Source organism: Trachemys scripta, chromosome 19 (assembly GCF_013100865.1).
Source record: "Trachemys scripta elegans isolate TJP31775 chromosome 19, CAS_Tse_1.0, whole genome shotgun sequence".
NCBI classification, from domain to species: domain Eukaryota; kingdom Metazoa; phylum Chordata; order Testudines; family Emydidae; genus Trachemys; species Trachemys scripta.
The window spans coordinates 18188558-18203593 of NC_048316.1; positions in this window are offsets into that span (position 1 = coordinate 18188558).

Consider the following 15036-nt stretch of genomic DNA (forward strand, 5'->3'; position numbering starts at 1 on the left):
CCAGCTCGCCTCCACCTGCTCCCCTAAGCACGCCACCACCATTCCACTTCTCCCCCCTCCCTCCCTCCCAGGTTTGCCGCGTGCGAAACAGCTGTTTCGTGCAGCAAGGCTGGGAGGGAGGAGAAGCCGAGCGGCGGGCGCTCGGGGGAGGCGGCGATGGTGGAGCGGAAGTGAGCTGGAGCGGGGAGCGGTTCCTCTACCTCCCGTTACTTCCTGCGCCCCCCCCAACCCTAGCTCACCTCTGCTCCGCCTGCTCCCCTGAACGTGCTGCTGCTCCGCTCTCACTCTCCTGAGAGGGAGGGGGGAGAAGCGGAGCGGTGGCGCATCCGAGGGAGCAGGTGGAGCGGAGGTGAGCTAGGGCGGGAGGTTGCGGGGGGCCCCCAGGAAGCAATGGGGGGGGAAAATATGGCACACCCGGGGGAGGAGGCAGGACTGGGGATTTGGGGAAGGGGTTCAGAAGGGGTGGACTTGGGGTGGGGCCAGAGGGCACAAAAAAAAAGGGAGGGTGGGCAAAATTTTTTTTGCTTGGAGTGGCAAAAATCCTAGAGCCGGCCCTGCCTAGAACTACTGTTTCAACTTTGGAAAATAACCTGTTTCCAAAGTGGCCAGACATGAAGATAGTAGTTAAAACAGATAAAAGGGCTAAAAGAGCTTATGAATACTCTTACAAGAGATCACTCAGAGAACTGCCAGGTCTAGAACCTGGTTATTGTGTTCATGTCAAACGGGATGGAGAAAATGGTGGAACTCCAGCTCTTCATGGTCAGGGGTTCGGGGGGGGGTGGGGGGCTGTCAGGAGAAGCGGGTATAGAGAGCGGTTGGGGCAGGCAAGGGACAGGGAACAGGGGGGGTTAGATTGGTCGAGGGTTCTGGGGGGGCTGTCAGGAGAAGGGGATATAGAGAGCGGTTGGGGCAGGCAAGGGACAGGGAACAGGGGGGGTTAGATTGGTTGGGGGTTCTGGGGGGGCTGTTGGGAGAATTGGGTGTAGAGAGCGGTTGGGGCAGTCAGGGGACAGGGAGCAGGGAGACTTAGATAGGGGGTGGGTCCTGGGGGCAGTTAGGGTGGGGGGGGGGGACAGGTAGGGGGTAGGGGGATTCTGAGGGGAGTGGGAAGTGGGAGGGGGCGGGGCTAGGGCGGCACCCCGTGTCCTCTTTTTTGATTGTTGAAATATGGTAACCCTATCTCCCTGCTTCTCGTTCTGGTGCCTGAACCCAGCACTGCCCGCAGCAGCCTAGTCCGGCTCAGCCCTGGGCTGGAGCATGCTCAGTGCAGACAGAATGTTCAGACATTTTAGCTGTGAAGCTCAAGCAAGTCTCTACTGAGCACGTGCACATCATCATTTTTAAAGACTTGGGAAGATTTCTCACGGTAACGGCATAAGGCACCTCCCTGACACACGGGCCAGGCGAATTTTGAATTCCTGCTCCAGCACATCGGGGGCACTAGCACTTCTCAAAAAAAGTTCCCAAGAATTTTCTTTTAACATAAGCAAAGCAGCATATTTTCCACTAGCCTCAGTCTCAGAACTGGCTGAACTGTTTTTAATTGAAATTAAAAATCAGCCTGAAGCAGTCATGTAAAACTGTTAAAAGTTTCCCAAGGTTATAGGTATCATGGGGTAGCCGTGTTAGTCTGTATCTACAAAAACAACAAGGAGTCCGGTGGCACCTTAAAGACTAACAGATTCATTTGGGCATAAGCTTTTGTGGGTAAAAACCTCACTTCTTCGGGTGCACAAGCTTATAAGCAACTAAAAATAGGGTCTTATGGTGGGAAGTGCTGGGCATCCTTAACAATAGGTGCTGCTGCCAACCCTGCCGATAATAAAGATGGATGGTCCTATGACGAACGATAGAAAGATAAACACTGAACATGCAAAGGCGTCACTGCCATTAGAGTAACATTTTAACTCAAGCAAAGGGCAACGAAAGCAGCAAAAAAGGTGGGTTTGATTTATAAGCAATAAAGAGCCCATAAAAACTATGAGATTGGGAAAGAAAAATCCCATTAAATATTTAGTACTGGCCACTGCTGTCTCTGAAAGCAAAAAAGTATAGAGCAGGATCCAGACAGCATACTGATCAAATTTGCAGACGGCACAAACCTGGGAGCGGGGAGGGTTGCCAACATTTTGGAGGACAGAGCTAAAATTCAGAGGGATCTGGATAAATTGGAGAACGGGGCTATAGAGAACAAAATGAAATTCAACAAAGACAAATGGAAGATGCTACACTTAGGGAAGGAAAACCAAATGCACAAGTATCTTGGCAGCAGCCCTGCTGAGAAGGATCTGGGAGTTGTGGTGGATCAAAACCTCAACATGAGTCAGCAATGGGATCCTCTTGCAAAAAAAGCAAATGCAATTTTAGGTTGCATGAACAGAGGCATCGTATGGAAGCAGGGCCACCCGGGGGAGGGGGGGCAAGTGGGGCAATTTGCCCCGGGCCCCACAGGGGCCCTGTGAGCCCTGGTCCAGCGGCGGTTCGGGTCTTCAGCGGCATTTCGGCGGCGGGGGGCCCTTCAGTGCCACCGAAGATGTGGAACGACTGAAGGGCCCCCCGCCGCCAAAATGCCACCGAAGACCCGAACCACCGCCGGGTGGGTACAAGCGCCGCAGCTCCCCTGCTTTGCCCCAGGCCCCCTGAATCCTCTGGGCGGCCCTGCATGCAAGTCACAGGAGGTGCCAATACGAGAGGCGAATGACAAAGATGATCACAGGGATGGAATACAAGCCATATGAGCAAAGGCTGAAGGAACTAAGTATGTTTAGTTTGGAAAAGAGGAGACGAAGGGGGGGCATTATCGTGGTCTTCAAATACTTGAAAGGCTGCCATAAAAAAGATGGAGAAAAGTTGTTCTCTTGCCACAGAGGGCAGGACAAGAGGCCATGGGCGCAAACTCCATCAGAGCAGATTCAGATTAAATCCCAGGAAACGTTTCTTAACTATAAGAACAGCAGGACAATGGAACAGATGCCTCGGGAGGTCACGGAAACTCATTTACTGGAGGTTTTCAGAAGGAGGCTGGATAGCCTCTGTCTTGAATGATTTAGGCACAACAAATCCTGCATCTTGGACTAGACATCCCTTGCGGTCCCTTCTAACCCTCTGGTTCAATGATTCTGATTCTTTGGGGGCAGGGACAGACTCTAATGGGTATGTTTATAAGTTTAGGTTTGAAATTAGATGAAGCTTTTGAACCATCAGAGGAATGAAGTTCTGGAACAGCCTCCCAAGGGGAGCAGTGGGGTCACAAAAACCTAACTGGCTTCAAGACTGAGCTTCATAAGTTTATAACGAGGATTGTACAATAAAATTGCCTACAATGGCATGTGGCCCATTTGTGAATGCTGGTAGCAAATATCTCCAATGGCTATAGATGGGACACTAGATGGGGAGGGCTCTGAGTTACTACAGAGAATTCTTCCCCTGGCTGGTGGCTCTCACCCACATGCTGAGGGTCTAGCTGATCGCCATATTTGGAATTGGGAAAGAATTTTTCCAGGTCAGATTGGCAGAGACCTGGGGGGTGGGGGGGGGGTTCCTTCCTCTGCAATATGGGACATGGGTCACTTGCTGGTTTGAACTAGAGTAAATGGTGGATTTTCTGTAACTTGAAGTCTGTCAATCAAGATTGGAGGACTTCAGTAACTCAGCCAGAGTTATGGGTATATTACAGAGGTGGATGGGTGACGATTTGCCATCGGAGATGTGCAGATTGTCAGGTAAGAGGATTGTGATGGTCCCATCTGACCTTAAAGCCTAGACTCTGCACTTTGAGATGGAGCTGTTATTTCCAGCTTGAAGAGACATACCGCACTAGCACTGATCAAGCTAGTGCACTAAAAATAACTCACACATGATGGCATGAGCAGTGGGAGGCGCTAGCGACTCCCAAGGATGACCCTGTCTGAGTCACTCAGGGTGTCTAGCCCCTCCTGCCACTGCTCACGCCACCACAGCTATTTGCAGTACTCTAGCTCTATCCGAGCTAGCAGGGATATGTCTCCTGGCGCTGGAAATTGCATCTCCAGCTTGAAGTGTAGGTGGGTGCGCGTGTGTGCACCGCTAGTACAACAGTGTTTGATCTCAGGGGAGGGGGAGTTCATTGCTACTGAAACATAAATCCCCATCTCACATGTAGCCCCTCCCCTTCACTGGGTGGGTCAGCAGCAGCAGGGTTCAAACCTGGGGATCTTAATATAGGAGGCTCTCCTGAAGGACCTGCAAGACCCACATATTCCAACCAAGCCTGAGGCAGGCTTATCATCTTCTCTGTGGACTAGGCACATCAGAGGGGACAGAGCACCACACTAAGCTGGCATGAGATACATCATCATCACCCCCACCTCATTATTATTATTGAACAGGGAGAGGCCATGTGGGTGCTGAGTCCCATTCAAGAACCTGCCAGGCCCAGCGCCCATCATCCCTACTGGTTGAGGGAGAAACAGCATTTCAGCTGCCAGTTAGAAAACCCTGAACACAACAATGCTCCTTTCAGAGCCACGCTGCAGAGCACAGCCGGGCTTTCAGCCCCCATGGTTACTGTTCACTGTATTTTATGATTTACCAGGCGCCAGAGATATACAGAGAACTTTACAAAACATGCGGAAAGGACAAGGTCACCACCCTGGATATCTTGATATCAAAAGTCTGCAGAGTATATAAAACAACAAAGACCGAAATGAAAGGAGGTGAAAAGGGAACACCATGGAGAAGATAATAAAATTCACTGAGTTATAATGCACAGGTGATTAACAGTGCTAGGCTGGCAAGGAGTCCTAAAAGACCCCCTCAGATTAGGGCCAGTCAAGGGTCTGTTTTACAGAGTTCGGTGGGTAAGTTTATCTTGAGATAACAGGAATAATTAGACATTGGTAATCACAAGAGTAGATTTCTCAACACACATGTTTGCGATTGTAACTAGGACAGTTTACAGCTGTTTGCTTAAGGGAGGAATTACTCAGCAACTTTAATTTAACAGTAAACAAGGTTTGTGTTGGGAACCGCAGTTCCACTTCAAATCACTCCATTTACCTGCCAAGTTTCCCGTCTGATGAAGCTATAGACAAGTGTCAGCCAGGAATGAAAAGAGGAATCGCTTTTATAGTACAACTAGAGTGACCAGATGTCCCGATTTTATAGGGACAGTCCTGATATTTGGGGCTTTTTCTTATATAGATGCCAATTACCCCGCACCCCCTGTCCCGATTTTTCCTACTTGCTATCTGGTCACCCTAAGTACAACCTCAGAGTTATGAACACCAGAGTTACGAACTGACCAGTCAACCACACACCTCCGTTGGAACCAGAAGTACAATCAGGCAGCAGCGAGACCAAAAAAAAAAGCAATTACAATACAGTACTGTGTTAAATGTAAACCACTAAAAAAAAAAAAAATAAAGGGAAAGTTTAAAAAAAGATTTGACAAGGGAAGGAAACTGTTTCTGTGTTTGTTTCATTTAAATTAAAATTAAAACAGTATTTTTCTTTTGCATAGACAAGTTTCAAAGCTGTATTAAGTCAATGCTCAATTATAACGTTTGAAAGAACACCCATAACGTTTTGTTCAGAGTCCCAAACATTTCAGAGTTAAGAACGACCTCCATTCCCGAGGGGTTCGTAACTCTGAGGTTCTACTGTACCTAATGGCTAAGCAATGTCGCTTCATTATTACCATGTGGGATAATTCATGTGTCCTGGGCTGTGCACACTGGTTCGTTATTGCAGGACTGCTCATGAGGTCTGGGCTACTGGAAATGATACTTTCTTTCATAATCAATTATAAGTAAAAAATTAAATTTTGGGCTTGGCATCCTGGACAATATCCTTTAAAGTGCAGTTAAAGTCCAATCACTGAATAGTCTGTGGCACCTTATAGACTAACAGACGTATAGGAGCACGAGCTTTCGTGGGTGAATGTGACATGCATCCAAAGAAGTGGGTATTCACCCACGAAAGCTCACGCTCCTATACGTCTGTTAGTCTATAAGGTGCCACAGGACTCTTTGCTGCTTTTACAGATCCAGACTAACACAGCTACCCCCTGATACTAGTCCAATCACTGACACTCTAAAAACGGCACCAGAGGTTTGTCTTCTCTGTGTATTCCCATTCAGTGACTAGCAGATCTCACTGGGGGAGCTGAATGCCAAGTTGGTTGGGTCATTTCTGGCTCTGACATCACCAATAAAAAAAAAAATCAACCGTGACAAAGGAATTTACAGCAGTTAACGATTTGGCTGTGATGCATGCACCAAAATAGAATCCAACTCCTTCTGAAGTAGCTGTTTGGGGTCTGTGAAGCCAACCAGTCGTAATATGCAATGACAACACATTTAGCGAGTAAAGTCTGCAGACCTGACTCTATGCCCAGGGAACAACTTTATGGAGGAAGAAAGTGGTGTTTTCCCAGAGCACCTTTTCTGAACCTCACTGCACCTAAGAGCAGAATGTGGCTTGTTCTTCTGGTTACCCCTCACACGCCTGGTGAGGAGACCCAAGGGTGATGGAGACACCGTTCACCCAGACAGTAAGTGACAGGGTATCAACTGCGCTTTGAAGAGGAAAAATCCAGGGTGAGGCAGTGGCGGATTTGGCAAAGGTATTTGCACTTCTGTCACGCAGTCTGGAGTGGTTCATGACCACGCATGCCAACTTCAGGGCAGACCATCAAAAGCAGGGCAGACACCTCAAACTGATGGTCTAGTCTATAATGAGATCTCACCAATCCAGTAACAAATATGAGTTCCTGGATCACTGTAACTGTCTTACCATCGAGTCACAGTCTATCTTGCCATCCAGGCAAACTGGATTTAGTGATAAAGGGTCACTTACACCAAAAATCAAAATATTCAGTTTGCTCCCAGTCCCAAGAGACTAGTCACTTACCTTAGAGCTCATGCCAAAGACAAGCATGATAGCCAATCCTATAGCAAACGAATTAATGATTTATTAGCTAGGAAAAAGACATGAGAGAGAGTTATTTACAGGTTAAAGTGGACAACATATATACACAAATGAGCTCAGTGTATGGTTCCAAAAGATGACAGAGCTTTGTCAGCACTGAATGGCTTTTTAGGGCTAACCCAGGTTGACCCTGGGGATCTCTGCTTTTTTGCTTCTTAGCTCCAACCCTTGTAAGAATCCAGACAGCAAAGAGATGAAAAATGTTCATGTCAGTTACCTTTATTTCCTTCTTCCAGAATTCAAGCTGATGCTTTCTTACACATAGCATCTTCACAGGTGTAAAAGGGCCATTAAACCAGCCTTTGTGTTGTGATGTTCCACAATGGCCATTTAGTCTCCTGGAGGGGGAGGGGAAGCACTTTTACTGCCTAGGTTCACATGTTCAGAGCAGGTAATTTTACAGTTATAAAGCAAAATGTACATATTACCTTACAGCACGGGGATATGGACATTACAAGTAAGATTAATGCATGTAGCAACTTACAAGCATTGTAGAGAACCAAGACGCATTCTTGCAAGTTCAACACTCATCTTGAACAATATTAACATATGGGTGAGCTGGTCTGGTTTTCAGCTATGAATTTGTCAGTGCTTAGCTGACACCTACAACCTTGGCAAAAGCTGTAAACCAGGTGCATCACGCTGCCAGTGCAAAACTGGTGTTGGAAGGGGTGTCACCGATGTGCCGGAATATGCCCTAAGATCCCCTGATTCTTGATAAGGCTTCAGCCAGTACCTTTTCCTTCGCCTTGATATGATCGATTTCCATGTCAAATTCCTGTAGAGCTAGACTCCAGTGCAGTAGTCCAGAACTGGTCTCCTTAGTTCAGTGTAACCTTATTAGAGGGGAATGATCTGTCAAAACCGTAAACCTTATTTATATAATAAAAAAATATAAGTGGCTTAGCAGGCCAAACAATGGCGTAGCCTTCCCGCTCAGTGACGGCATAGATCTGTTCAGGGCGGGTCAGTTTTTTACTCAAGCAGGCAATGGGATACCGTGTGTTTCCCAGGCCATCCTGCATTAGCACGGCACCTAACCCAGTGCTAGAAGCCTCAGTGCACAGCACAAAGGGTTTGCTGAAATCAGGGCTGACCAAAACAGGCTCTTTAGACAAAGCCTCTTTTATGTTCCAAAAGCCTTTTTCACAGCTTTGTCCATAGCACCCGCTCTGGTTTCCACTTTTTCTAAGGTCTGTTATGGGGCCACAATGTCACTAAACCCCTTTACAAACCTCTGGTAATATTTAGTCAGACTAATAAAGGATTGGACCTGCTTCTGGGTTTGTGGGGCAGGCCAACCCCGAATAGTTTCTACTTTTAAAGGGTCCGGGCAAACAAACCCACTGCCCATCCTGTGTCCTAGGTAAGATACCGCTGCAGCCCCCCTCTTGCATTTGGAACTATTGACAGTGAGGTTGGCTTCTCTCAGCCTTTGTAACACAATTTCCACATGGTTCAAGTGGTCTCACCACGAGCTACTGAAAATAGCCAAGGCATCTATTAGGCCCTGGCAAAGGTTTGTAACCCCTGCAACACTTCCTTGACAAGCCTCTGGAAGGTGGCCTGTGCATTGATTAATTCAAAGGGCATAACCTTACATTCATTTAAGCCCCATGCCACTATAAAAGCGGATTTCTCTTGGGCATCAGCATCTAAGGGAATTTTCCAGTACCCATGAGTTAAATCCAGGGTACTTATGAATTTTTCACCCCCCAAAAGATCTAGTAGATCCTCTATTCGGAGCATGGCATATGGGTCAGGTTGGGTGATAGCATTTAACCTCCTAAAGTCCACACAAAACCTCATGGTTTTATCCGTTTTAGGTACCATCACAATAGGAGACATCCAGGAGCTTTCTGATGTAGTAATCACCCATTTCCAGCAGGCTTTCCACCTCCTCCTGAATTTGCTTCTGCATCTCTCCTTTAGCACAATGTGCTTTGCTAGGAGCAGGGTAGTTTCAATGGAATGTAGAATTCTGTCCGTTAAACCTGCCTGGTTGGAATGACCTGTTTGTGGTGCTTTAAAAGGGCTGACATTGCCTGCTTCTGTGTGGGGTTCAGACTCTCCCACATCTCAGTGCTCTCCAGAGAAATCTCTTCCTTATGCTCCATGACCAAATCAATCAAAGGGGCAGTAAAGCCAGGAGATGCTTAGGGTCCACTGCATGTGAATGACTAACGAGGGAGTAACACTTCCCAGTCATTCTCTCACCTGGTGACATACATTTTCCACATAGCTTTCAGCGTTCCATTCAATCTCTCCACCAGACCAGTGTTTCTGGATGAGAGGGGGCAGCCATTGTATATACCTCACGCCACATAATTCCCATCACTTTTTAAAGACGGCAGACATGAAATTTGCACCATAGTCTGACATATTCCTCTGGGGAAAACTACTCTGCTACAAATGGTGAATAAAGCTGTAGCCACAGTCTCAGCTTCGAGATTAGCTCGTACCTTGGCTTCCGAGCACCAGGTGGCAGAATCCACCACAACCCGTCTATGTTCCTTTCCATTCCTGGAAGGTTTAGTGAGGGGCCCCACATATCCAGACTCTGGCAAACACCTCTTTAATGATGGGCAGAGGTTGCACTGGTGCTTTGTAGGGTCCCTTTAATGTCTTATGCTTCTGACATAAGTTGCAACTCTTACAATAATCTCTTACTGTCTCAAACGCGGGAAGCCAACAGAAGTTCTGTTTAAGCCAGCCAGAGGTTCTTTCCACTCCCAAGTGTCCTGTGAAGGGACAATCATGCAAACCTCACCCCCATGTCTCCTTTTCCCTATTGGAACCACCCTCTGCAACAAAACCCATTCTACAAAAAAATATACCCTTTCCTTCCCCAGCTGGGGTATTATTATTCTGAGCCGCAACTCTCCCTTGGTCCAGAGAAGAGCCATCTTGTGAAGTCTTCACAAACTCCTTTGAAGCCTCACTTAAGTTCAGAGCAGATTCTGACAAAGCAGTGGATTTTTCAAATTCCTCCACTGTAGACAAGCTGCTGCTTTCAACAGACAAAAGACTGAGGACGTTCTTGCAGCTTCCCGGCTGTCCACAGCCAAAGCAGGTGAGTCAGCGCCACACTCCCTCTGGCTGAGGGTTAGAAGAGTAAACTGCTCAGGCATGGCTAAAATGTTATTTATTCAAAGATCAGCTGGGAGCAGATTCCTGACGCCTACATTGACCTCACCCGTAAAATCCTCCCACTCCAGGTGGATCTTCCCCACAGCTATCCCCACACCGAGTTGCTCTGGGACTGTTACACAGCTGCCATGTCCCACCCCAGAGGTGGCTGAATTTAAATCCTGGAAGAATGGATACCTGGATACAGCTCGTGGGCTCTGTGAGACTTCATCTCTTTGTGTGTGTGAAGGCGCTGAGGTGTAGCGAGGAAAGGGTGCGTGTGAGGGCAGCACTGTTCCCCTTTGCCACGCTTTGGGCTTGGGACAATGAATCCGGATGAGTGGGGTAGCTAAATAGATGGTTATGTCCAGGGTAGATGGATAGAGAGTGGGGGGAATGGATAGAAGAGGTGTATGTGGATGGATGGGCTGGGTGGAGATGTTTGAAGATGAATGGATGGGGTGTTTATAGATGGATGGATTGGGGGTGGGAGGATGGACAGAGGTGGGATGAATGGATGGGGTGTGTGGTGTCACAGAGAACTCACTCCAAGCTAATATGTTTTTTAAAAAAAAACCTCTTACCAGGGAGTTTGTCCTCCTGTATCACCAAACTCTCCTTAACCAAAGTGACTGTGTTCCTGCAGCCCTTACAATCGATGCATTTAACTTAGCATCGTTAATGCATTCTTCATTATCTTCCCAAGCCAACATCAGTCCTAACACAGTTGACTGGGCCATTCATCTCCCTTACTGCTCCCTCTGGGACCAGGCCGTTGTGGGTGCAGATCATGGGGTGACCCTATTACAACAACCAACATCTTACCCTCTATTCCTTCATTCTGCTGTTCACTACTTCCCCTTTACCAATGACCTGGTGCTCTTCTGTGCCTGGAGCACTAGATGTCACCAGTGCTGCTCCGGCCAAACAGTGTCTTTTCCAGCTGCTCTGATCCAAGTCCAAAGATTTTTCCACGGCAGCTGAGCTACAATCATCGTTGGTTAAGCCTTGAAATCAGCCTATATATTTAACTCAGTGAAATAAAAGGATGTTGTTCACGCATTGAGGCTCTTGAAGAATCTGAAGACTATCCAGAGATTAATGAAGCAAGAACATTTTAAGGCCAGAAAAGGTGGAAACTGACCCTTTGACTATTACTGAGAAATAGGGTCGGTCTGCACTATGGAGTCTAGATCAGCATAGCTATGCTGGCATAACCCCATAGTACAGGCGCAGCCAATACCAATGGCAGGGGATTGTCCTTTGGTGTAGGAACACCGCCTCCCCCGAACAAATCTAGCGATATCCATGGATACAAACGTCCATTGACAGCGGTTTCTACTCTGAGGCCTAGGTCGGCATAGCGATGGGGGAGGGGGGTGTTTTCACACCCCTGAGCAATGTAGCTCTGTCAACCTAACTTTCGAGTGTAGGCCAAGCCTTTGTGGGGGGGAAAAAATCACCTGAGCAAGAGGAATTAAGACATTGAAGAGAATCAGGAGTTGCCTTATCCTTTAAGCAGGCAACTTCAATAGCAACCTTTTAAGGACCCTGGTTGAGATGTTCAAAGGGTCTGGGGATTTAGCGGCCTGTCTTCCATTACAATGAACAACATGGAAATGTAAACCGGCCCTTAGACTGCTTTGCAGACCTCAGCCAATGAGAGGGCTCAAACAAGGGCAGCAAGTTGGCGTGGTGTGTGGAGGGGAGCTTGAGGGACGGGGCTGTACCACACCTCTGCAGATGGGATTCAGCGAGCTGGCCCTCCTCCATGCCCCCAGGCATTGGGACAGGCATTGAATAGCATAGACTGAGTCAGGGGCGATGCAGATACACCTGGATGACATCAGCATGCTGAAAGCACTGTGGGCCAGGCCTGCTCACTAGCCCTCCCGGCAGTTCCTGGAACAAGAGTGGAGACAAGATATAAACCATGGAACTTCACACCCAATGCCCTAGTGGACGAAGTACCATTATCCACCTCCACGGTGGTAATGCAGAGCGAGGAAGGAATAGAGCCACCAAAGAGCAGCCTGTGTAGTCCAGCTACAGTCTGCAGACAACTCAGCAAGCCCTCGTGATCAGTGGTATGCAAGACAGCTGCTAGGTCTGAGAGCATTGGCAAAGGCACCAAATCTTCATCCATCCTCCTCCGGAGATGACAGTCCAGGGTATTTATATGTATATTTCCTATGCCACTCATCATCGAAAGATGCAAACACTTTGAGGAGCAACAATCCCCAGGAAAACCCTCCTCCTGCTTCTGAGCCAGAGTTTTAGAGGTATTTAGGGTTTGTCTACACTGGCACTTCGTCGGCAAAACTTGTGTCATTCAGGGGTGTTAATGACGAAAGTTTTACTGACAAAAAGCGCCGGGGTGAACTACGCTTTGTCAGCAGGAGCGCTCTCCTGCCGACAAAGCTGCTGCCGCTTGTGGGGGGTGGAAGTTTTTTGTTGGCAGGAGAGCCTCGTAGTGTCGCTACAAGCCTCATAGTGCAGCTAGAGGGTATGTCTACACTGCAATTAAAACCCCCTGGCTGGCCCAGTCAGAGAGTCTGTGACTAGCTTAGAACTTTCTTTTGCAATTCAACAAATAACTGAGGCTTCCACCTTGGACCTGATGCGGCTCACCTGTGTGCAGTGCTCAAAGCTGCTTTACTGCGCACAAACTTGCCAGTGTAGACAAGGCCTGAGAACCCAGCCGTGTGTCTGTTATAAACATTGGCCTGATGCCCATCACTGTAATGACCGAGCACATCATCAGCCGTGATTAATTCCACTTACCACTTTCATACCAGCTCCTCCTGTTACCATCATCCGCCTTTCAGAGGTGGGGATGCCGACCCACCAAGCAGCAATGTGACCTGACACCGAGTCCAGGACAAAGCTAGGAATAGAACCCGACCCCTTGAGTACTATTAACCCCCAAACCGTCTTTCCTTCTTCCTACCCCACAACAGAGACAGCATAGAGCGTGGCAGAGGTCACTTCCTCCCACTGTCCCTAGGAACATGATGTGCCTGACCACAGATGTGGACACAGCGCCTTGAGGGATGAGATGGGGCCTCCATGGACCACGAGTGACAGCCAAGGTGTCACTGAGTGTTAACCGTAGTGCTAGTGCCTGTGGGTCTGAGACCTGTTAGGAGAACAATCCTGCTCTTAGCAGCCAGTCTGATTATATCCGGCAGCATCAGTGGGCACAGTGTAGGATAAATATGAAATTAAAGAATAGAGTTGCTTATGTTTGGTTAAGGAAATGTGTTGTAAAGAAACACCCTGACTAGCAAGTAGAAGGAAGGCCTTGAAAATAATAAGGCCAGAAGGAATGAAGGAGAGGGGCCATCTAGTTCAAAGACTAACTAATGAGATAAGGAGAAGTTTCTAAAGAGAAGGCCTCTGACCAACAGGGTGACTGCAGATAGTTTTAAATAAGATGAAAGGAATTGGTCTTAAAAGAAGCCAGCATGGAACTTTCCACTCCACATGCCAGTGTTATCTTAACCATAAAGCCTATGTGAACCCAGGTGCAATGGAAAAAAAACTGCTGGTCAACAAGAAGGCAGGAAGGAAAGGCCTTGGGGAGAAAGCAGGGTGCAAATCTTGCCTGGCCTGAGACTGGAATCAAGGGTGAACTGTCTCCAATTGTTTTTTAGCTGAAGTCAGTAATTAGCAATGACATCATTTGTTCAATAGTATAAAAAAAGTTATGAATTTGAGGGTCGTTTTTGTCAGGCCCTACCTGCTCACGCAGGAGCATACCCTATGTCTGGCCTCTTTGTAAGTGTACTGATCACATGCTTATGAATACTCTGTTACTGTATTGGGTGTAGTGACTGCTTACTATTAGGCTTTTAGGCACGTTTAGAGCAAATTATAAAATATCATTAGGTCTTTGGACTTACTAGAAGCATTAATGGTTAGATTGGTGTCTGGTGGTCTCCCATATGAACAACATCATTAAAATTATCAATAATTCTAACAAAACTGTATGCAGCCCTAGAGCGTTAGCAACATGAGCCCCTTTGTGCATGGTGTATTTTCACAGCTGAGACTCAACCCAGGACTATATACTCTATAAGTCCACCATGGCTACACTAGTTTTAGCATGCTAGCTCTGAGCTACCCTGGGTATGTCTACTCAAGCTAAGAACAAACACACATCCGCCACTCAAAATGTAGACACTCTATGAGACATGGGCCAGTCTCCCCTTGCAGGAGGCACGCACCGCCCGAGCACCGTAAGGTCCCCTGGCACCCAGACCGTGGCTCCGCCCTGAGGCGCCACCCCTGCTTGGCCTCCTCCCTTGAGGCCCCGCTTGTGCTCTACCCCTGTTCCCCTCCCTCCCGGATCCCCCCTGCCTGCTGAGTCCCTCCTCTCCTCCCCTGCCACCCGCTGCTCCCCACATCCCTCCACCCCTCCCCCACCAGCCGCTGCTCCCCGCATCCCTCCTCTCCTCCAACCCCTCCCCCATCACCTGCTGCTCCCCGCATCCCTCATCTCCCCACCACCCGCTGCTCCCCGCATCACTCCTCACCTTCCCTCCACCTCCACCCACTGCTCCCTGCATCCCTCCTCTCCTCTGCCTCTCCCCCATCACCCGCTGCTCCCCGCATCCCTCCTTTCCTCCACCTCTGCCCCACCACCTGCTGCTCCCCGCACCCCTCCTCTCCTCCACCCGCTGCTCCCCGCATCCCTCCACCCCTCCCCCATCACCCGCTGCTCCCCGCATCCCTCCTGTCCTCTACCTCCACCTGCTGCTCCCTACATCCCTCCTCTCCTCCACCCCTCCCCCGCTGCTCCCCACATCCCTCCTCTCCTCCACATCACTCGCTGCTCCCCGCATCCCTCCTCTCCTCCACCTGCTGCTCCCCGCATCCCTCCTCCCCCGCACATCCCCATCACCTGCTGCTACCCGCATCCCTCCTCTCCTC